At 44.6% G+C, this 24,818-nt stretch overlaps 1 long non-coding RNA gene across 1 annotated transcript in view; it reads left to right on the top strand.

Moving 5' to 3' along the window:
• Window positions 1-358: 358 nt before the first annotated feature.
• The window catches only part of LOC140484481 (uncharacterized), a 30,093-nt gene continuing 5,633 nt past the window's right edge, over window positions 359-24,818 (top strand). The window contains exon 1 of the long non-coding RNA XR_011962175.1: window positions 359-429. This is a non-coding gene — a long non-coding RNA (uncharacterized lncRNA). The remainder of the gene's footprint in view (window positions 430-24,818) is intronic.

Here is a 24,818-nt window from a genome sequence, read left to right on the forward strand (position 1 = left end):
CGATAGGTGCTATTTGGTCCTTCAACCAATTGGAGTGAATGAGGGGCGGGACAATACTCAACCACATGATAACCTTCACTGACAGCACAGGGTTGTTGTGACCAAGGCATTGGAAATGTGTGAAGGTGAAGGGCAGGGGAAAGGAAAGACATATTGACCAGGAAGAGAAGGAAATTTTCATGGTATGGGATGAGAGTTTTTACAGAACTTAGTGCACATTGTGAAACACAAATTTAAAAATCCCAAATTCTGTACCATTTTCCCTCCCTATAATCCATTTTGCACTCCCTGAAATATCAACTGTGTGTTTCTCCCTCCACAGATACCAGTGATTGGTGCGAAAGCCCCATTGCCTATAGAGAAGGTGATGTTTGACTTCCTTGTACAGCTGCAGTTCGTGTGGTGAAGGTGCTCCCACAATGTGTTTGGGTAAGAGCTGTTATAGATTATTCACTCAGTAACATTGAAGAGTTGACATTGTATGTGCAAATCAACAGCAGTTTGTTTTATTAATCATGTTTTTAATTCTACAGGAATACTATTGAGAACTTCTGACATAAGGCCACAGATGGGGATATTAGGTCAGGTGATCAAAAGAATTGCCAAATAAGCAGGTTTTCAGGAATACCTTAAAGGAGGAAAGCAGATCTGAGGGGGTTAGGGTGGGAATTCCAGACCGCGTTGCCTTGGCAACTGTCGAAACAGCCAGACAGGTGAAGCAATGAATAAACTCATCGTTAGGAGTCTGAAAGAAAATGAGTTGTCGGGGTTTCACAGGTTGTGTGGTGCAGGGAGACAGGGATGTTCACAGCTAGGAATTACATCAAGGGTGAGAATTTTAAATTGTTGCTTGTTAATAGGGGCCTTTTGATAGATCAACAAGTTTTGGTACAAGTGAGCACTCGGGCAGTAGGGTTTTAGATACTCTTGAGCTTATATGTAAGTTGAATGTGGGAGGCTGGCCAGGAGTGTGTTTGGATAATGAAGTCTGGAGATAACACAGGGATGGACGAGTATTTCAGTAAATGAGCTGAGACTAGGGTGGAGTTGGGTGATGTCACTGATGTAGGAATAGTGCTTTGGGAGTTGGGCTGCTCCTCCTCCTCATCACTCCCCCTCCCCAAATCACAGATATTGGTCCTTGTTCTACCTGTCTGTCTTTCCTGGTTACGTCCTTCTCTCCCATTCTGCTACAAACTAATATTTGACCCCACCGTTTATGCAAAAACCTACTCCATCCCGACTCTCCCTTTTCTTTCTGAATTCCTTGTATTTGGTGTCCCTTAAGGATCTCTCCTTGGTCCCTCCTGTTTCTCACCTACATACTGCCAGGAGGTGACATTGTCCAAAAGCACCGTGTTAGGTTTCACATGTACACTGACAATGCCCAGCTCCCCCTCCCCACCATCCCTGTCCATTACTCAGTTATCAAACTGGTCATCACACTCCCACTACGGGATTGGCTGCAATTTCCTGCAACGGAACGTTGCAATGGTTAAACCCATTGCCTTCAGTTGCGATTACAAATTACTTTCCCTTACTGTTGAGCCCTTCCCTCTCCCTGGGAACTGTCTGAGACAGGAACCACACTCTTGACAATATTGCTCTCATATCTGACCCCAAGGTGAACTTCTGATCAGACATCTACACAATCACAAACAGCAGGAATTACAATCTCTTAAAATGTTGCTTGTCTCCATCTCACCCCAGCTCCATTGCTACTGAAACCCCTGACCCGTGTCGGTGTTGCCTTAAACTTGACGAATCCAAAACTGAACCCGTGATTCCGTGACTGATCCAGAATCTGGTTCCAGACTCCCTCATGTAGGGAAACAACCTCCCATTGTTTACCCTGTCAAACTCCTTAAGAATCCTACATGTTACAATGAGATCACCTCTCATTCTTCCCAAATCCAGTGAGTAGAGTCCCAACTTCTTCAGCCTTTTCTTAAAAGATAATCCCTGCAAACCAGGGTTCATCCCAGTCAATCTTCTGTGAAATGCCTCTGATGGAATGATGTATTTCCTTAAATAAAGGGACCAAAACTTCTGTCATTACTCCAGATGTGGTCTCACTCGCACTTTATAAAGTTCCTCTCAGGTATATACTCCAAACAACTCCCTTTAAACTTGCTCTGATGTTGTTGGAAATGCTCAGTAGGTCATGCAGCATCTGTGAAGAAAAATCAGTTCAAGTTTCTGGTCTGGTCACCCTTCCTCAGATACGTTAACGCTAATTTCTTTTCACAGATGCTGCTAGACCTGCTGAGCTTTTCCTGAAACTTCTGTTTCTCTTCCTGGTTTACAGCATCTTCAGTTGGTTCAGTTTTCATATCCTTTAAACTTGCCATCTCTCCTCTAGAATTTGTCATTTCCACCTTAGAAAAAAGATTCACATTTGTTTGGTCTCCCCTACCCTGGGAAAAAAGAAACCATGACTAGTCACCCTATCATTGCTCCTCATAATTTTATAAAGTTCAATAAAGCCACCTAAAATGTCCAGTGCTGCAGGGAAATAGCCTCAGCCTATTCAGCCGCTCCCTATGGTTCAAATGTTCCAATACTGGCAACACCCTAGTAAAACTTTTCTGTACTCTTGCAAGTTTCCGAACATATTTCCTGGAACAGGGAGACTGGAATTGAAAGCAGTCTGGGGATTCCAAAAGTGTCCGAGCCAATAAACCGTACAACCGAAACATGATCTCCCAACTCCTACACTCAATGCACTGCCCAATAACAGCTAGCATACCAAACACCACCTTCAACGACCTGTCTACCTTCAACCACACTTTCAAGGAGCTATCAACCCACACTGCACGGTCTGATTGTCTGTCAACACTTCCCAGGAACGTGTCATTAAGAGGTTGAGTCCTATTCTGGTAACATCTTTCTGAAATCAGGGAGACCACAATTGAATACAGTATTCTAAAACTGGCCTCACCAATGCCCTACTCAGCCACAACGTGCCCACCTAATCCCTATACTCAGTGACAGAATCCCTACAGTGTGGAAGCAGGCCTTTCGGCCCATGAGACCATACCAACCATTGGAACAGCATTCCACCCTAACTCTGTAACCTACCATTACCCAAAGCTAATCCAGCTAACCTGCATGTCTTTGGATTTGTGGGAGGAAATTAAGAGCACCCAGAGGAAGCCCACGCAGACACACAGGGAGAATGTACAAACACCACACAGACAGTGGAATCGAACCAGAGTCCATTTATTAATCAGCACATTTCATTCAATGTTCGTGTCCCAAATGCCACGTTCAGCACCTGATCTCCCTGAAACTCTGCTTTCCAAGATCTATGCAGTTGTTCTGAGCCTTTTCGAAGGAATTAAGGTGAGGTGGAGAAAACTGGAACAGAATTGAGTTTTAGATGTATAAAATAACTCTCCATCTTCCCTCTCTGTTCCCCCTGTCTCTCCCCCGCTCTGTCTGCGCCCCGCCTCCCCCCACTCTGTCTGTACCCCCCCCCCCCACTGTTGGCCTGTTCCCCCCCACCTCCCCGTTGGCCTGTCCCCGTCCCTCTGTTGGCCTATTGTCCCCCTCCCTCTGTTGGCCCGTTGTCCCCCTCCCTCTGTCGGCATGTCCCTTCTCTTCCCCACCAACCCAACAACTCCCAATCGGCCTGTTCCCCCTGCCCCCCTCCCCGGTCTGTTCCCCTCACCCTTTCTGTCAGTCGCAAACCCTCCCCCGTTCCCCTCCTCTCTAATCCCAGTTTCTGTCCCGACCCATCTCTGTGCCACCTCTCTCTATCCCCCGCTCTTTCCCCATCCATTTCGGTCCCACCCCTCTCGATCTGCCTACCCTCCCTCCTAGTCCCCTAGTTCTGTACTCCCCCACTGCAGGGCAAATATCTTGTCTCTTTACCCTATCCATGCCCAGCCTGATTTTAAAAATCTCTTTCAGGTCACCACTCAGCCTCTGACGCTCCAGGGAAAACAGCCTATCCAACCCTGGCACCATGCTATAATTATTTTCTGATCTCTTTTAAAGTTTAAGAACATCCATCTGATAGGAAGGAGAACAGAATTCTTTGGAATATTGATTCAGCAACATTTTCAATGTCCTGTACAGCCGCACTGAGACCTCCCAACCCCTATACTCAATGCTCTGACTAGTAAAGACAAGCAGACCAACTGCCGCCTTCACTCTCCTCTCTACTTGCTACTTGACTGTCAAGGAACTATGAACCTGCAGTCCAAGGACTCTTTGTTTAGAGCACTCCCCAGGAACTTACTATTAACTGTATAAGTCCTGCTAAAGTTTGCTTTTCCAAAATGCAGCAGCTTGCATTTTTCTAAACTGAACTCCTCAGCCCATTCACCCATCTGATCCAGATCCCCTTGTACTCTGAGGTAATCTTTTTCACTGTCTACTACACCTCCCATTTTGGTGTCATCTGCAAACTTACTTACAATACCTCTTATGTTCACATCCAAATCATGGATATAAATGATGAAAAGTAGTGGATCCAGCACCGATCCTTGTGAGACTCCACTGGTCACAGGCCTCCAGCCTGAAAAGCACCCTCTGTCTTCTACCTTCGGGCCAGTTCTGTATTCCATGCGATTTAACCTTGCTAACCAGTCTCCCATGAGGAACCTTGTCAAACACGTTACTGAAGTCCATGTAGATCATGTCCATGCTCTGACCTCAGCAATCCTCTTTGTTACTTCTTCAAAAAAACTGAGTCAAATTCATGAGATATGATTTCCCATGCACAAGGCTGTTATTAGTATCCAGGATTTAACTCTGTACATTGGGGTCTGCGTTGCCTAGTTATAGGTGTTAATATTCTGGATGAAGTTCAAGCATGCCAGCATTTTGTCAGTGAGTCTGTATTGAGTCTTGTCAATGTCACCAACACAGGTGAGTTCCTTTTGAAAGGCAGTCCCTGTATCCCTTGCCCACCAGGAAATAGTGTATGTGTCCTTACCTCTGGACGAGGGGGATCAGGCTCAGAGTTGAGAAACAGCATCTTTGAAGAGGCTGATTAGTAAACCTGCCCAAGCCACCAGGCCATACTGTCTCCTAGCTGTCCCTGCCTGAGCCTCCAAATAGAACCTTCCTGTATTTTCTCTCCTGTCAGACTCTCCCATTGCTCAGTTTGTCCAGGATCCCCTCCTGCTGCTGCACTGATCCTGTCCCTCACTGACCTGTCCATCTCCCAGTGTTCACCCCATTCATTCATGGTTTACAATCTCGTTGTCCCAGTCCTCCAGCCCCGCCCCCTCCACCCTATAGAGACAGATCAGTGGTTAGCACTGCTGCCTCACAGCACAAGGTACCCGGGTTCGATTCCGGCCACGGGCAACTGTCTGTGTGGAGCTTGCGCATTCTCCCCATGTCTGAGCGGGTTTCCTCCAGGTGCTCCGGTTTCCTCCCACAATCCAAAGGTGTGCAGGGCAGGTGAATTGGCCATTCTAAATTGCCCATCGTATTAGTTAGGGGGATTGGGTCTGTGTAAGTTACTGTTTGGAGGGTCAGTAAGGACTTGTTTGGCCGAAGGGCCTGTTTCCATACTGTAGGGATTTTCATATATTGTGCAGCAACTGCTGTCAATCACCCAGACTCCTGTATGATCGGGAGCACGTGCTGTAGGAGGGGAGACAATCGCACGGGTGCAGTGCTGGCCAATTGTGGGAGTATGTGGAGTATGGGTCAGTGCCTGGGAAGGAGGTTGTGGGTGTGAGGGGTTAATCTCTCATTAGCAGCTTCATCCCTCTGGGAGCAGGACCCAGGGGAATGGCCCCTTCTCTTGCTACCCTGACATGTGATCAGACTATCAGTGGTGCAGCGTTTTGCAGAAAGTTATCAGAACTCTTTTGTGAATATTCAGGCTTCTTATGGAAAGGGACAAGGATGGGCCTGCAATTAGAATTCTAATTTGTCTCATTTTAGTCAGATGGGTCTTGGCCAGAGTGTGCAGGAAGCAGTGTATGCAGGATGGTTCTCATCAGGAGCTGGGAAACTGAATTCGAAGAGGGAGTGTGAGAGAACTGGGTGTGGAGGAAAGGAGTGGGGGGATTGGTTTGGATTTCAGTTCAAAGAAGAGAGAAACTGTGAGACAGAAGGTTTAAATCTTTGGGGGAACAAGGAAACTACAGTTTAATACTGCAATTGTCTTATGAATTTCCATCCTGTATTAACAGTGGTAACTTGTGTGCTCTGTTGTATGGTACTGAAAGGGTGGATTTGCGGATGAGAAATTCAAATTGAACTTCATGTTCAGATCTGATAGTTACTTGATCCGTGCCGATCTGAATATCATTGGCCTTTTCATCTGGAAGGAAAGGTATGCATTCTGTCCGTGGGCGAATATTTCAAATCTCAGTGTGACTGGAAAAGTACTGAGACACAGCCAAGTCCATGTCAGCATGGTGAGTGTGGAGAGAGGTTTCATTTGTTTTTGAAAGTCTGGAAAATCATGGCACACTTCCCAGGAACAATTAAGCCACAACTTTGCTTTGTAGAAGGACAAGTCTTTAATTAACCATACAACCAGAAAGACACAAGGATACCTGCACCATGGGAAACACTATGAAAACGGGAATGTTGTAAAGGGGTTCATTCTCGATCATGGATTGTAATCCATTGGCATTGTCACGTCGGTTCCAGCGCCGTGGGGAAACACTGGAAATATGATGAATGTAATGTAGGTTTCAGTTATTAAACTGTAAAAAGTGCAAAACAATTTACAAGGATATTGCCAGGGCTCAGGGGTCTGAGTTATAGGGAGAGGTTGGACAAGTGAGGATTTTATGTTTAGAGCAGAGGAAACTGAGGGAGTTCTTTTCTAGAAGTGTATAAGACCATGAGAGGCCATGGATAAGGTGAATGCACTCAGTCTTTTTCCCAGGAACTCGAGGATTGGACGGCTTGATTGGATCAGTTTAAGGTTAGAGGAGAAAGAATAAAAGGGAAGCTGAGGGGCAACTGTTTTACCCAGAGGGTGGTATGTATATGGAATGAGCTGCCAGTGGAAGTGGTTCAGGCAGGAACACTCAACAGGTAAAAGGCATTTGGACAAATACATGGATAGGAAAGGGTCAGAAGCAAATAGGCCAAGTGCAGGGAAATGGGGTTAGCGTGGATGGACATTCTGGTCGGCATGGGCCAAAGGGCCTGTCTCTGCTGTCAGACTCTACTCTAAGTGCATTTGCTCTTTCTCCCCCTAACTCTGTTGGTATCCTGGGATGTATTCCATCAGGGCAATGAGACTTGTGTACCTTTAGCTCCATTAACTTGCCCAGCTCTAACTCTTCCATGATAATGGTTATTATCTAGGTCCTCACCTTCCTCAGTCTCCTTATCAATTACTGGCATGTTCTTCATATCCTCCACTGTGAAGACTGACTGCTGTGTGCTCATATTCCTGAACCCTGCAGGATAGGAATAACCAGGCACAGAACTCTGAGAGGTCTTCTTTGAGTCTTTATTGATGAGACACGGCAACTCCCTGGATAGTGTGCATACAAAACGCCTTCAGGCAGCATCAGGTAACTCCCCGCCTGTCCAATGTGCCGCTCCCACTCTTATACCTTTGTGGTTTGGGACTTTGAGCAGAGACTGTCTCTCAGTATTATCTCCATGGCAACGCGAGCTGGAAAGTCTAATTCAGTTCAGCACTTTGTGGTTAAACCACACACCCCTCCCCCACGCCCCCGTGGTTCCCTCAAGTATCTGACAGGCGCTTCAGTTTCAGTGGGGCTGTCTGTCAGGATTCTGATGTGGAGGAGCTGGTGGTGGGGTGGACAAAGTTAAAAACCACACATCACCAGGTTATAGTCCAACAGGTTTATTTGGAAGTACAAGCTTTTGGAGTATGCTGTGATTTTTAACTTGATCAGGGTTATCTCTATGGTAACAGTTAAGTGCTTCAACAATTAGAGGCCATATGTTCCCCAAACAACATGTTCCCCTCTAGCAGTATAAACTGTTATTCCAGCCCTGGGGATAGCTATTAATCACTTTTCTCCCCCAATCCCATCTCGCTTTCTGTTGATCTTTAAAGTTTTTCTAATCTCCTTGGTCTTTGCCAATTTGTATGCATTCTATTTCAGTTTGATAGACTCCCTTATTTCCTGACCCACCCACGGCAGATTACTCCTTTTCCTACAGTCCTTCCTTTTCCCTGATATATACTTTTGCTAAGCACTTCAAAAAATTTCTTTGATATTCCCACATTTTCCGTCAACTTTCCCACCATAAAGTCTTTGTTTCCAGTCTACATTAGCCAACTCCTGCCTCATCCTATTGTAGTCTCCTTTTGTTTAAGCACTGGATCTTGGGATTGGATTTAATCTTCCAACTTTCCATCTTTGTTCTAAGGTCAACCAGACTTATCAGAATTCTTTTATCAGATTACGAGGTGAGGCGATGTTTCCTGGGTGTTTTGGTTTTCATCGTCAGTGACCTTGGCTTTGTAATAAAGTACAGGATGGATATTCACAACAGCGTACTCTGGACACTGCGAATGTACGACGCAATTAAAAACCATAAATCACTGTCTCCCCTCATTTAAAATTGCAAAATCATTATCTCCTACAAGCTTCCTCACTATCTAAGATTGGAATGCTAATCCACCTGACTTTCCGAAAATCTCTTTTGGTGAAGGTGGTGATTTTTGGATTCAGCTTTCCAGTTATTACCGCCTCTCCAAGGACACCCTGCTTTATCCTCAATCATAGAATAGAATCCCAACAGTGTGGCAGGAGAGCATTGGCCCATCAAACCCCACCAACCATCCAAAGAACATCCCACCTGGAGCACCCCATCCTTGTAACACTGCATTTCCCATGGCTGGTCCACTGAGTCTGCACAATCATGGAGACTGTGGACAAGTCCACACCGACCCGCCGAAGCGCAACCCACCCATACCCCTACATTTACCCCTTACCTAACACTTCGGGCGCACACAGAAACACAAAAGGCATCATGTGTACCTGAGTTGAATGAACCTGGACTTAGGAAAATGTGACAACAATTACAACTAGCTAGAATTACAGAATACCTTAGGCGCACAAAGAGACTATTTGGTCGATCGAGTCTGCAATGACCTGCTGTCCCACCCTACCTCCATAACCCCACATTTAGCATGGCTAACCCAACCCACCTAACCTACACACTACAGGCCATGTTAGCACGGCCAATCCATCAAACCTGCACATCTGTGGGAGGGTCACATATTATGTCTAAGTGCTCAGGATTGTGGATGAAGGCTCACAAATACTTGAGTCTGAAGCAAATCCTCTTTTATTTTCAAAATAAAATCTGGGGGAAATTGCAGCCAGACAGATTTCCAATTATCTCATGAGGAAGAGAATTCAAAACTCGTGCCCCTGACCCAGGGGCGCAGTGAAGTCACAGAGATCTGGGAACCATCAGAAATGTTAAAAGTTGTGTGCAAGGTGGGGGTGAGACAAGGACAAAAAGACAGTCTGTCACAGGGGGGAAGGCAGGAGAGATTAAATTGCAAAAATGGTAGTCCCTCAAGGCCATGGGGAATGGAGTTAGGGCTGGGAAAGAAACCAGGAAACAAGGTGAGCAGCTGTCAAAGAAATACATTGAAAAAACAGATTATAACAACAGAGAGGGCAGAGTACACAGTCTGAAATTGTTGCTCTCATTGGTGAGTACAGAACGCTGTAAAGCCTGGGTCATTCTATTACAGCCAACACATGCAGGATAGGCCAAGTGGCCTCAATCTGTGCTGAACTTTGATAAATTTATTCTGACATTTGGAATTCAGGTCAGATGATGTTCATAAATTCTCAAATTGGACTTGAGTTTAATATTCTGGAGAAATGTTAAATCAATCACAATGATCCCATTCTGCAGACTTTAGTCCACAGCCCTGCATGTTCCAGCATCTCAGTTACTTCCATGTCCTTTTATTCTAATGTGATGCTGGTTACTGCCTCTGCCAGTCCATCAATGAGTTCCTGCTCCACTATCTCTGAGTGAAATGAATTCTCCCCTCCCCTTTCTGGGAATTAGTTTCAATCTAAATACTCCAGTTTCTGACCTCTCAGTTAATGAATAGCTCCTTCCTATCCACTCGATCTGGATTCCTCAGCATTTTATCACTTCAATTAAATCTCAGCTCATCCTCCTTCGAAATCATCCACAGCCTATCCAACCTTTCTTCAGAGCAGAAATTTTCCAATTGTAGAAACATTCTGATCTATCTCCTGTGTACCCTCTCTGGTGTGATCGCATCAACCCTGGAATAAGGGGATCAGAAGTGTGTGCAGTACTTTAACCGCAGTCAAACGAGTGTTCCTGACATTTCCCGTGTCACCTCTGTGTTCTTGTGGTTGTCACTCACACAAGAAGTGTCCTGGTTTTCCCACATGGAACTGGATGTGCACTCCATGGGGCTGGGATTCCCTACCATGTGTTTATTTGTTAACTAATCCTCAATTAACTTCAGATTAAAACAAGATTATCAGCTACCCACCAATCAACTTCTTCCATTATTCTCAAGTCACCTTACTTTTTAAAATCTCTTTAAAATTATTACTATCTAAACACAACAGGCTTTAATTTGCTGATCAAGTATTCAGACGTCTCCACTGTTACAATCACTTGAAGATTACCTTTACCTTCAGCTACATTTGGTGAATTGAACACTGATTGTAAATATATGAATATCAAACGGACTTGAGTTTTATGATGAATAATCCCGTCTGACATTCTTGTTGGTTAATATCTTGAAGAGACCTTTGCTCTGACTTCATTCACAACTGGATGTGGCTGGACTGCAGATTTAAGATCTGTTCTGTTGTTTCCTGGATTGCTTCACTCTGTCTATCACTTGCTGTTTATGCTGTTAGGCAAACAAGTAGTCCTCTTTGGGAACTTCATCAGGTTAACACCTCATTTTTAGGTATTCATGCTGCTTTTACTGACATGCCCTCCTGAATTCTCTCAGTTGAATGAGGATTGATACTCTGGTTTGATGGTAAGAGGTAAGTTGGGGGATATGCTTGGCCGTGATTCTGTAAGTTTTGTTGGAATACAATTTTACTGCTGTTGTTGGAAAGAAAGAGCTAAACTCTTACACTGTTGGCCCCATATGCTACATGCAGTTTCATGAACACTGATAGGCCAAGACATGAAATACGAGCAACACTGTACAATGACGCAGGATCACAACTGCAGTAAGGGGAGTTTAAGATCCAACTTGACATAGGAGTATGGAAAGAAGCAGCTGATCAGATTGTCTCATTCATAATCATAAAGAAACTCTGAGATTATTGTACTCTTGGGGGTGAGGATGGAGGAGATTGGGGAGAAGGAGAGTTCTTCTACAAAAACTAATCTGCCTGAGAGTTGTGAGATAGAATTGATTGCTATGCATTTAACAGAAAGCTAATTGAAACTGGTTTTATCCCCAAAAGATAACAAGACTGATGATGCTTCTAATCATCATCAGAAACAAACCCCAGAATACATGGTTCGGAGATGGATGTCAACAGCCAATCAACATCCAACTCCTGCAATCATTGAGCAAACGTATGTGTGATTACCCAGTTGTGATGAACCAGACAATCCCTGTTCACTCTGTGCAGATGGACAGCGATGTGGGGAAGTATTGGCCGAGAGGTATTGTCGTGAGACGGTTCATCTAAAACCCCAGATAGTGTTCTGGAGACCTGGGTTCAAAGCCTGCTGCAGCAGATGGGGGGGATTTGAATTCAATAAAAAAAACTTGTAAATTTAGAGTCTAATGATGACCATTAATCGATTGTCAGAAAAACCCATCTGGTTCAGTAATGCCCTTTCAGGAAGGAAGCTGCCATCCTTACCTGGTCTGGCCCACATTGTGTCCTCAGACGCACAGCAATGTGGTTGACTCTTAACTGCCCTTTGGGCAATTAGGGATGGGCAGTAAATGCTGCCGGGCCAGCAACATCCTCATCCTGTGAATGAATAAAGGAAAATAAAAGTCTCTATGCAGTGTGAATCTGTGCATGTTCAACAATGTTGTGAACATTTCCAAAGCTAAGATCTCTATGTGCACAACTTTGAGCTGCCAAAACCATTGTTCATTACTTGGCGTGAAAAAGAGAAAAAAATCCTTCAACTGTGGCTATCAGTAAATTGACTGTCTCAGCAGGATGGATGCCGAAGTGAATCCCTTCCCACCCCACACACACACAGAGCAGGTAAACAGCTCCCCAGTCTGACTGGTTTGGCCAGTTTCCAGGTGGGATGGGTGAAGTCTTCCCTTCTGGCATTCCCCACATTTCCAGAGTCGATTCCTGGTGTGGCTGCACTGGGGTTTTGCCATTTCAGATAAATGCAAGCAGCCTGTGACACACACCGATAGCCCCCCCCCCCCCCCACCCCCCTCCCCCCACCACTCCCCCAAAGAACCCAGTATAAAGCAGTAAACATTATCTCCTGCTGTGGAGGGACTGCCCTGTATTGGTCTGAGTAGGAACACTGAGCAGATTTACCTTAATGACAACTTAATCGGTGACCAGAGCAAGTTAAGCAAGTCCAAATAAAATGCATTATCGCACAGAAAGAGACCCATCAAATCCAAGCCGGCTCTCTGTCGCAGAATCCAATATTCTCATTCCCATACGTACCCCAAACTTTGCAAGTTTATTTCCCTCAGAACTGATCTAATTGTTTTTATCAATCATTGATCTTCTCTCTTTGCACCACCATAATAGGCAGCATGTTCTGCATATTTCCAGCCAATACAGTCAGCAGAAACACTTGCTCATCTCCCGCTGTCTCAAAACCTTACATCTGACCTTAACTCTTGTGCCATCACCTATCGAATGCCGATATTTTTGTCTGCTATATCTAGGTCTGTTATAATCTTATACAGCTCTATCAAAAATATATCCAACTTCTTCACTTCAAAGAAAATCGCAATTTCTTCAAATTAATCCAGTGACTGCATTTTCTTCATCAGTGAACCACTCCAGTAAGTCTATACGCCACAGTCTGAAAATCACTCAGATCCTTCATTGTAGATGCCTATATTGTTCCACAAATCCAGACGATGCAAGTTTTCTGCACAACAGCAGTAGATTTATTATCGGACAGCCGGCGAGAGTTTCAAAGTGTCTCTAAAGTAGCTGAGTGTCTACTTGTAGAGACTCTTCTTCACAAATCTCTGCCTTACCCACAGAGACCGTATATTAATAGGAATTAGACATAGGCATATCAGTGCAGAACACGCCCTTCGGAACTCAATATTGCGCCGACCTGTGGAATTTTCTCAACTCGTCCCCCTGCACTACCCCAAAATCATCCATGAGCTTATCTAATGATTGTTTAAAACTCCCTAATGTGGCTGAGTTGACTACCTTAGCTGGTAGGGTATTCCACACACTTACCACACTCTCTGTGTAAAGAATTTGCCTCTGACATCTGTCTTAAATCTATCACCCCTCAATTTGTAGTTGTGCCCTCTTGTGCAAGCTGTCATCATCATCCTAAGAAAAGGACTATCACTGTCTACCATATCTAATCCTCTGATCATCTTGTATGTCTCTATCAAATCCACCACCCCCCCTTAGCCGCCTTCTTTCCAATGAGAACAGATCCAAGTCTCTCAGCCGTTTCTCATAAGACCTTCCCTCCACACCAGACATGACCCTGATAAATCTCCTCTGCACCTTTTCCAATGCTTCCACATCCTTTTTGTAATGGGGCGACCAGAACTGTACACAATATTAAAACTGTGGCCACACCAGCATTTTGTATAGTTGCAGCATGATATTGCGGTTCCAGAACTCAATCCCTCTACCAATGAAACCTAACACGCCGTATGCTGCCTTAACATCACTGTCCACCTTGGTGGCAACCTTCAGGGATCTATGTACGTGGACTCCAACATCCCTCTGCACACCCACACTACCAAGAATCTTTCCATTGACCCAGTACTCTGCCTTCCTGTTATTCTTCTCAAAGTGCATCACCTCACATTTAGCTGCATTGAACTGCACTTGCACCTCTCAGCCCAATTCTGCAGTTTATCTAAATCCCCCTGCAACCTGTAACATTCTTCCAAACTGTCTACTACTCCACAGACTTTAGTGTCGAATGCAAATTTACTAATCCATCCACCTATGCCTGCGTCTAAGTCATTTATAAAAATGACAAACAGCAGTGGTCCCAAAACAGATCCTTGTGGAACACCACAAGTAACTGGGCTCCAGACTGAATATTTTCCATCAACCACCACTCGCTGCCTTCTTTCAGAAAGCCAGTTTCTAATCCAAACTGCTAAATCACTCTCAACTCCATGCCTCTGCATTTTCTCCATTGGCCTACCATGTGGAACCTTATCAAAGGCTTTACTGAAGTCCATGTATACCACGTCAACTGGCCTAGTCTCATCTAAATGCTTGGTCACCTTCTCAAAAAACTCAATGAGCTTTGTGAGACACAACCTGCCCTTGACGAAACCATGTTGACTATAAGAAATCAAATTGTTGCTTGTTAGATGATTCTAACTGTTATCTCTTATAATCCTTTCCAAAACATTTCCTACAATGGAAATAAGGCTCACTGGTCTATAATTACCTGGGTCATCTCTGCTACCCTTCTTGAACAAGGGCACAACATTTGCAATCCTCCAGTCCCCAGGTACTAAACTCATAGACAATGATGACTCAAATATCAAAGCCAAAGGCTCTGCTATCTCCTCCCTAGCTTCCCAGAGAATCCACGCATAAACCCCATCCGGCCTGGGGACTTGTCTACTTTCACTCCTTCTAGAATTGATAACACCTGTGCGTAACTAACCTCAATCCTTTCTAGTCTAATATCTCGTACCTCATTTTTGTCCTCTACAATATTCTCCATTTCCTGTGTAAACACCGATGAGAAATATTCATTTAGCACTTCTCCGATCTCTGCAGGGTCCACACTCAACTTCCCACTTCTGTCTTTGATTAGCCCTATTCCTACCCTAATCATCCTTTTATTCTTCACACACCAAGAGAAAATTTCAGGGTTATCCTTTATTCTGTTTGCTAAAGATGACTCGTGTCCTCCCTTTGCTTTTCTTAACTCTCTCTTTAAATCCTTCCTAGCTGATCTGTAACTCTCTATTGCTTCACCTGTACCATTTTGCCTCATCAACACATAAGCCTCTTTCTTCTTTTTAACAAGAGATACAATTTCTGTAGTAAACCATGGTTTACAAACTCTGTCTGGGCCAGTTGGGTCACCCCACAGACATTGACTTTACAAAGAGAACAATCCAAGATTTTCTAACCTCTCCCAATCCAGGCAACATCCTGGTAAACCTGTTTCCACCTTCCCAAAAGCCTTCACATTCTTCCAAAAATGTGGTGATCAAAACGGCACACAATACCCCAAAGGTGGCCTGATTATAGTTTTATATTCACTCCCCTGACAGAAGAAGGCAAGCCTGCCATTCACCTCCTTCGCCACTTTCAGGGATCTTTCAGCTTGCAACTGAAGATCCCTCTGTATATCAGTGCTGCTCAGGACCCTTCCGTTTATTGTATACATTCCTCTTGCTTTGTGTCTTCCAAAACGCATCACCTCACACTTGTCTGAATTAAAACATATCTGCAATTTCTCCACAAAACTTTCTGACTCATCTCTTTCTTGCTGTATCCTTTGACATCATTCTTCACGATTCACAACTTCAACAGTTTGTGCCACCTACAAACTTGCTAATTAAAACGTTTACATTTTCAAACTTTTCATTTATATACATTACAAGCAACAGATGTCCCAGCTCTGACCCTTGTGGAAAAGAGGCACTGGTCACAGACCTCCAGCCAGCAACATGACCCTGCACAACTGTTGCTGGGAGAAATGTCAAAGAGGAGCCTTGAGTTCTGTGTTGAGCAGCATGACCAACGTTTATTCAGAGCTCCTTACTAATACATGATGGGAGGGGTCCTTCTCTGTCTCCCCCAGGTAAGTCCAGCATTTTGATGTGTTTACTTCATATGTTCCAGTAATATTTTCCTCCTGACCTGAACTCCAGGGTTTGGAATGTCAGCTCGGATATTTCCGTGTTTCCTTTCCCAGTCTCTGATTCTCTCAGCTCATGCAGCTGCTTTGCCAGTTCTTTCACAAATGGTTTAACCCTATCCTTGTCATTGCACATCTCCAGCCCTCCCACTACCACACATCTCCAGCCCTCCCCCTACCATACCCGGTGGCATCTGCATAGTCCATCCAGTCACTAATTCAAAGGGGGATAGTCCTGTTGGCTTTGCTGGGGTTGTCCTCAGTTTCATTAGGCTGCTGGATAGTACTCTAACCCATCGCTGTCCTGTCTCTGAGAGAGCCTTAGTCAGACTAGCTTTCAGTGTCTGCGTCATTCCTTCTACTGTCCCAGAGCTCTGGGGGTGTTATGGGGGATGGGATTTCTGTTCAGTACCAGACAGGGCACATAGCTCTTTAGCTATGTTCCCTGTAACATTTGTCCCTTGGTCAGAATCTGCTGGGGAATGCTTCCACCCACTGAGTCAACCTATTTATTAAAACCCAGCAGGACTTCCTTCCCTGGGATTGGGATGTGTGTGTGTGTAAAATCCATCTGTAATTGTTCCCATGGGCACCTGGGTCCCTGCTGCTGCCTCCATTTTATTGCTTTCCCTGGCTCACACTGTGAACAGACTACACACCTTCGACAAAACCTTGCTGTATTTCTCCCTGTTCCAGGCAAGGATTGTAGTGGATCATCTGATATTGCATTTTATCCTCCCCAATATGGGCCAGCCCATGATATGTTTTTAATAATGTTTGTCTTATACAGTGTAGTGGCACTGCTGGATCATCCAGACTCTGACGTGTCCTATTACTGCCCCACCCTTTTCCCATTCCTGTTTCTCCTGTTGTGGGACTGTTTCTGGGAATATCTTTAAACCTTCCTCTCTCACTTCTGTAGCTACGACCATTGCCATCTCCTCAAATGTCTGCACTGTTTCAGTCAGTATTTCACATATAAGATTATGAAAGGATTGGACACTCTGGAGGCAGGAACCATGTTTCTGCTGATGGGTGAGTCCTGAACCAGAGGACACAGTTTACAAATAAGGGGTAGGCCACTTAGAACAGAGTTGGGAAGAAACTTCTTCACCCAGAGATTGGTGGGTGTATGGAATGCTCTGCCCCGAAGGCTGTGGATGCTTTCAAGAAAGAATTGGATAGAGTTATTAAGGATAATGGAATCAAGGGTTATGGGGATAAGGCAGGAGCAGGATACTGATTGAGGATGATCAGCCATCATCATAATGAATGGTGGTGCTGTCTCGAAGGGCAGAAGGGCCTACTCCTGCACCTATTGTCTAATGTCTATTCACCTGCCTTACCCACAAACTTACTGCCCCATTGGTGTGAGGTTTCTACTTCCCTGTGAGCTCTAATCTTCATTATTGCTGCTTCACTGGGAAAGTTAACTGCTTCCACTAACTCTCTGACCTGTCCTTCATGCTCTACGTGCCCACAGACAGGGTGATGTACCCTCACCGAGCCCAGGCTATCACTTGGTCATGAACTATACCAAAGGCATGCTGTCTGTCTGTGTATATGCTGACTGCCTGACCCCTGGCTAATGTCCGCGCTTCTGTCAGGGCTCGTGATGGTTCTGCCATTTCTGGGTAATTCTCCACAAAAGTCCTCCAATAATTAAACAATCCTAAAGTTTGCCTTACCCCCTTCACGGTGTGCGGGTGGATAGTTTTGTCGACACAGTCCCAGCTTTTCTCCCACATTCACCTCCACATCCTCATGATCACCTCAGATTCTACTGTCTGTGTCCTTTCAGCAAGTTGTGTAAGACACCTACTTCAGTTTTAACCTGATCGATATTATTAGAACATTAGAACATTAGAACATTACAGCGCAGTACAGGCCCTTCGGCCCTCGATGTTGCGCCGATCAAAGCACCCCTAACCTACACTAAGCCACTATCCTGCATATACCTATCCAATGCCCGCTTAAATACCTATAACGAGGGAGAGTCCACTACTGCTACTGGCAGGGCATTCCATGAACTTACAACTCGCTGAGTGAAGAACCTACCCCTAACATCAGTCCTATATCTACCCCCCCTTAATTTAAAGCTATGCCCCCTTGTAATAGCTGACTCCATACGTGGAAAAAGGTTCTCACTGTCAACCCGATCTAACCCCCTAATCATCTTGTACACCTCTATCAAATCACCCCTAAACCTTCTTTTCTCCAATGAAAACAACCCCAAGTGCCTCAGCCTTTCCTCATAGGATTTTCCTACCATACCAGGCAACATCCTGGTAAACTTCCTCTGCACCCGTTCCAGTGCCTCCACATCCTTCCTATAGTATGGCGACCAAAACTGCACACAATATTCCAGATGCGGCCGCACCAGAGTCTTATACAACTGCAGCATGACCTCAGGACTCCGGAACTCAATTCCTCTACCAATAAAAGCCAGTACGCCATATCCCTTCTTCACTGCACTATTTACCTGGGTGGCAACTTTCAGAGATCTGTGTACATGGACACCAAGATCCCTCTGCTCTTCCACACTACCAAGTAGTCTACCATTAGCCCAGTAATCCATCTTTTTATTACTCTTACCAAAGTGAATCACTTCACACTTAGCTACATTGAACTCCATTTGCCACCTTTCTGCCCAGCTCTGCAGCTTCTCTATATCCCGCTGTAACCTGCCATATCCTTCCTCACTGTCTACAACTCCTCCGACTTTCGTATCATCCGCAAACTTGCTCACCCAACCTTCTAACCCTTCCTCCAGGTCATTTATAAAAATGACAAACAGCAATGGTCCCAAAACAGATCCTTGCGGAACACCGCTAGTGACGGCACTCCAAGATGAACCTTTGCCATCAACTACTACCCTCTGTCTTCTTCCAGAGAGCCAATTCCTAATCCAAACCTCCAACTCACCTTCAATGCCATATCTCTGTATTTTCTGCAGTAGCCTACCATGGGGGACCTTATCAAACGCGTTGCTAAAATCCATATATACCACATCTACCGCTTTCCCCTCATCTACCTCCTTAGTCACCTTCTCAAAGAATTCAATAAGGTTTGTGAGGCACGACCTGCCCTTCACAAAACCATGCTGACTATCCTTGATCACATCACTCTTATCCAGATGTGCATAAATCCTATCCCTTACAATTCTCTCTAAGACTTTGCCCACAACAGAAGTGAGACTCACTGGCCTATAGTTACTAGGATTATCCCTACTCCCCTTCTTAAACAAGGGAACCACGTTTGCTAGCCTCCAGTCCTCTGGCACTACTCCTGTCGACAAAGAGGACACAAAAATCAAGGCCAATGGCTCTGCAATCTCCTCCCTTGCTTCCCAGAGAATCCTAGGATAAATACCATCAGGCCCAGGGGACTTATCTATTTTCACCCTTGCCAGAATTTCCAACACCTCTTCTCTACATATCTCAAAGCCATCCATTCTACTTATTCGTGCCTCAGTATTTATATCGACAACAATGTCCTGTTCCTGAGTGAATACTGACGAAAAGTATTCATTCAGCGCCTCCCCAATCTCTTCAGCCTCCACACGCAACTTCCCATTACTATCCTTGATTGGACCTATTCCTTCCCTAGTCATTCTTTTATTCCTAACATACCTATAGAAAGCCTTAGGGTTTTCCCTAATCCTACCAACTAAGGACCTTTTATGTTCAGGAAGATCATTTCAAAATGTGGTTCACTGCTTTTAAACCTACCCGTGCCTTCACCCTGTCCTCCCAGCTAGTTCCACACCTCCCTGAGGTATCTGCATTTATCCAATTCCAGCTGTGTCAGTGTTTCTTCTTTTATTCTCCTCCCTGTCGGTGGCTTTAGTTTCAGCTGCCTTGAACCTAAACGTGGTCATTCTCTTCCCCCATTCCCTTCAATTCTCCTCCATTCTATCAGCTCTCCTAATTTCTACCTGTTTGATCAAGGATTTGGTTTCCACCCTTATCGTTGCCGAACTGTTAATCCAGACACCCAGGTAATATTCTGTGGACCCTGATTCAAATCCCATCACAGCAGATGTGGAATTTGATTTCAATACAAATCTAGAATTATAAGCCTTTTGATGAAATTATTCTCAATTGTGGGGTTGTATCTGCGAAGGTCTTTAAACTTTCCTTACTCACTTCTGCAGTTACTGCCACTGCCTCTTCCCCAAATGTCTGCCCTGTTTCAGTCAGTATTTCACTCACCTTACCCACATACTTACTGCCCCGTTGGTGTGGGGTTTCTACTTTCCTGTGAGCTCTAATCTTCATTATTGCTGCTTCACTGGGAAAGTTAGCTGCTCCCACTAACTCTCTGACCTGTCCTTCATGCTCTATGTGGCCCCCAGACAGGGCGATGTACCCTTACCGAGCACAGACCAACACATGGTCATGAACAATACCAAAGGCATGCTGACTGTACATGTGTACATGTTGACTCCCTGACCCCTGGCTAATGTCGTGCTTCTGTCAGGGCTTGTGATGGTTCTGCCAATTCTGGAGAATTATCCACAAAATTCCCACAGTAATTAAACAATCCTTAAGTTTGCCTTACCCCCTTCATGGTGTGGGGGTGAATAGTTTTGAAATCGTTGTCTGTCGTTCTGCTAGGATTGTCCCCTCTCCCTTCCTGATTTGATCTCCCTGATGTGATGTCCCACGTACATCTCTCCCTACCTTCCCACTCTCTGTGGGTTAATTTTAAGCTCGGCCTGCCTGACCTGACCCTATGTTCTGTTTAATATCTGGATATGTTCTTCACACCAACTCAGGTAATGAGGTGTTGGTAAGATCAATGTGACTAACTCCATCAGCCATATATCGGTGGGATATAGTGGAATATTGTGGGATCCCTGAGGTAACTGGATCCAGATGTACTGTTTTCCTCAGCCAGTAAACGCCAGCTTATTCTGGGATTCCAGGTGCACAGATATGGACCAGAACCCATTCACAATATCAAGGGCTGAGACTATATCCTGTTGCGATTTCAATCCATTAAATACAGTGGTATGGTTCGCTAATGTAGGATACTCTTTAGTGGCGGATTTACTGTGGGAGGTATACTCAATAATGAGGTGGGATGAGCCGTCCAGCTTCTGTGAGTTAGTCTGGGATAGTGTCGGTCTGACTATTCACTGCTTCTGTTGATCTGTTACTGTCACAATTACTGCCTCCTGGCCCCAGCTTTGATGGGATTCTGTTTGTGTGGGGAGTGAGAGGGCCCTTGATCTTTACAGGATCTGCAGGTAATAAACCGCATTCCTGGTTGAGTTACCCACACTGCTGTTTGGGTCCTAGCTATAACTCCCCAGATTCCCTGACTGTTCCAGTCTCCCTGCAAGGTAACTACTCTGGAGATGTCGCCTCTCCTTTGATTCCTGTCCCGGGCCTGACCAGGTTGTTCCCATATTACAGTTTGTGTCTCTGCATCAATAGTTGGTCCTAACTGTTCGAAACTGACAACTCCCAGAATGGTCCCTTCCTCAGTTTCCCACCCCCATATTTGAATATATTTTGCCATATCCGTGATCTGCGTCGGGAGAGGTTCATTTCATCCAGCTTCCTCGATTCCCTCTCCAACTGCTCTCATTTTAGTAATTGAGGGGTGTGGGGCAAATCCGTGTCGGTAACTGATATAGATGCTCCTTTTATGAATATTTATTCTGCTGGTTCCCAAACACAGCGTCAATGAATATTCATATTCCATAAGTGAACAGATGCGCACACACAATGTGAACATCTATCTCCCTCTCTCTGCCTATGTTCCTTGGCTATGTGCCCTTTCCTGCTTCCCTTGTAACATTGTGAGTCTGGTTACCCTCCCTGTACTGCAGCTGTTCCCCTGTGTTTCTGAGTTTGCCTCAGCTCCCATGGCCCAATTCAGAAAGTAGTTAGAATTATCTCCCACTGGGAGTCCCATGTTTATGATTACAGTTAAATGGGATCCCAGTTTAAAAACAACAAACTGATATCATCATCACAGTCTGGGGTTTGGTAATCCCCCGTGGTCCTTACACACCTCAGGCTTCCTCTCTGTGTGATCCTTGATATTACCCTTGGGTCCCTGAGTCACCAAGGTTATTTTAGCCCATAAAGCCTGTCCCCTCCCCAGTGTGTCCCTGTAATATCTGTAAATGCCTGGAGACACAGATCGGCTGTGCACTGGGGGGAACCGGCTCACACCCCCATATTCTGATTGCAGGGACTGGTTCTGATGTATACGTCAGGGTAACTTGGCCTGAGAGATTTTGGCCTAACACCATCATTGGTGAGACTGTACCTCAACTAATTCATCCATATTCTCCCAATAAGGCCCATTACTACCATTTCTCTATCAGGATGGGTGTGAACACACCAACATCTGTCATTCAGCAGGTGAACTGTTCATGTTTCGTTTCTGTCAGTTCCCTTTGTTGCTGCCTACTGTCTGTCCAAGTTGACCTTTGATGCCCAGTGGTGCCATGGACCTTGCCTTCTGGGCATTACAGGGTGGTGGGTGATCGCACCCATTACCGTCCCTCTGTCCATACATGGGCACTTCACCATCTAACCCGTTCCAGTCAGTGTCACCATCCTCACTGCCTTCTGAGGACAGCGGGGCACTGGGTACCTCCCCCCCCACTGTAACTACCACCTGGCCCTTTGGCGTTAAGGCCTCACGTCCGAGAGCCACCACCTTCACTTGTTCCTGTTTCCCATAATAATGTAACACATCCTGTCATTCCTGGAATAAAACAGAGCAAAATGTAAATTTGGTTTTACTTAAAATAAGAATAGTTTGACATTCACTCGACATATCTATAGAGGTGAGAATTGTACTGTGATTATTTAAGTGAATTTAATGTGATCATACAGTGAAAATAAACCTGATAATCAATGACAATGAATGAACTCAATAATATGTGATTATTTGTTCCAGTTCTTGCATTGAAAATTCAATTTTATTTTAATGCTTCTCACCCATTACACCATAAGCATTCTTATTAGGGAATAAAGTAATGGAAGGATACCAGAGAAAATAAATAGACTTTAATTTTAGCTTCACTGCAATAATGAACCAAAACAATATTTGGAAATATGAGTAAACTACATAACAAAGTTTCCAGTGTCATTATTGACGTGAAAACTATTTTAGTTTGCAAGTTGTTTTGCACTAAGAATAATTGGAAATGAATTGTGATTATGAATTGACCATTTAAAATATATTTTAAAGAGAATAGTCAGATATATTTTTGGAGGAAATTAGGAAAGTAAATAAATATGTATCCATTGGTATTAATAGTTTTAAAATGTTTGGAAGTTGACTGGGATTATTTGATTGAGAGAGGCTGCATGATTATAAAGACTAATTCACCTTTTTCATTGCATTGTTGGTTTCACTAGAATCTGTTGTGGTCTAAGCTCTTGTTGTGTGCAATGGAGTGTCACTAATAGCTTAATTAACCTGCGAGTCCCTGATCAGGTTTCCTTTGTCTGTAAGTCAGTCTGTAAGTGAGCAACACACCTGCTTTTCTGAGGGGAAACAGAGACTCTTTTCAAAGGAAATAAGTGGCAGTTCTCACTGAGAATGGTTTCTCCCACACACCATAAACAGGGAAGGGTTTTTCTCACGAATTCCAATCTCTATCTATAAATCTGATGGTACCTGTGTTTGTCAGTTTGTGGAGGATTCATCCCCTTTGTTCTTAGCTGTTTTTATACAAGCAGTTGGTTCATTCTGTCTTTGCCAAGAATATTGTTGACTTTCCCCTTTTACTGTGATTCTGCAGGCTAGGATATTCTGAGAGTCAATAATGTTCAATAACTGAACATTGAAATGTTTAGACTCTAACAGAGCAGTGGCCTTGTTTTCAGCTCATTATTCACTTTCCATTTCCTGGTTGTGATGAATGTTACAGAAACAGGCTCTGAGCAATGTTTCCATTCACTTGTGTTGGAGTCACTGACAGCCACGTGGTCACTCAGTTTCAGGCTGATGGATCAGTTTCTCTGTCCTATTAGATTGTGGTCACTTGCTCAGTTTCCGATGGCTCACCTCAGCGTCAGTCCATCAGCTGCTGAAACCCTCCATCCAGTATTTGTTCCCTCTCACCGTGACTAATCCAATACAGTCCCAGCTTGTCTCTCACATTCACCTCCACATCCTCATGATCACCTCAGATTCTACTGTCTGTGTCCTTGCAGCAAGTTGTGTAAGACACCTACTTCAGTTTTAACCTGATGCATATTATATTCAGAAAGATCATTTCAAAATGTGGTTCACTGCTTCTTCAGGACCTTCCTGAAGAAGGGCTTATGCCCGAAACGTCGATTCTCCTGCTCCTTTGATGCTGCCTGACCTGTGCTTTTCCAGCAACACATTTTCAGTTGTAATTGTAGTAACCAGTTAATTACAAGTTACTGACAAAATATTTTAAGAGAAGCTGCTATTGGTGGTGGAAATGCTGCTGGTTCGTATAAAAGAGGGCTGGGGTGAATACTGTACTCGGTTTTGATGAGAAAGTTGAGCAATGTAAGATTCTTTTATCTTTGTTAATAAGAAGAGGCAGAGATTGCAGCTAGGACATCCACAATCATCCACCCTCACCACCACTGATGCTCAGTAGCAGCAGTGCCAATCAAGCGGGCTGCTTTATTCCGGATGGTAACAAGTTTCTTGAGTGTTGTTAGGGCTGCACTCATCCAGGCGAGTGGGGAATATTCCATCACACTCCTGACTTGTGCCTGGTAGCGTTTGGACAGGATTTCAGAAGCCAGGAGTTGAATTACTCTTGTAGCCACTGTGTTTATGTGGTGAGACCAATTCAGTTCCTG

Source organism: Chiloscyllium punctatum, chromosome 13 (genome assembly GCF_047496795.1).
Source record: "Chiloscyllium punctatum isolate Juve2018m chromosome 13, sChiPun1.3, whole genome shotgun sequence".
NCBI lineage: Eukaryota > Metazoa > Chordata > Chondrichthyes > Orectolobiformes > Hemiscylliidae > Chiloscyllium > Chiloscyllium punctatum.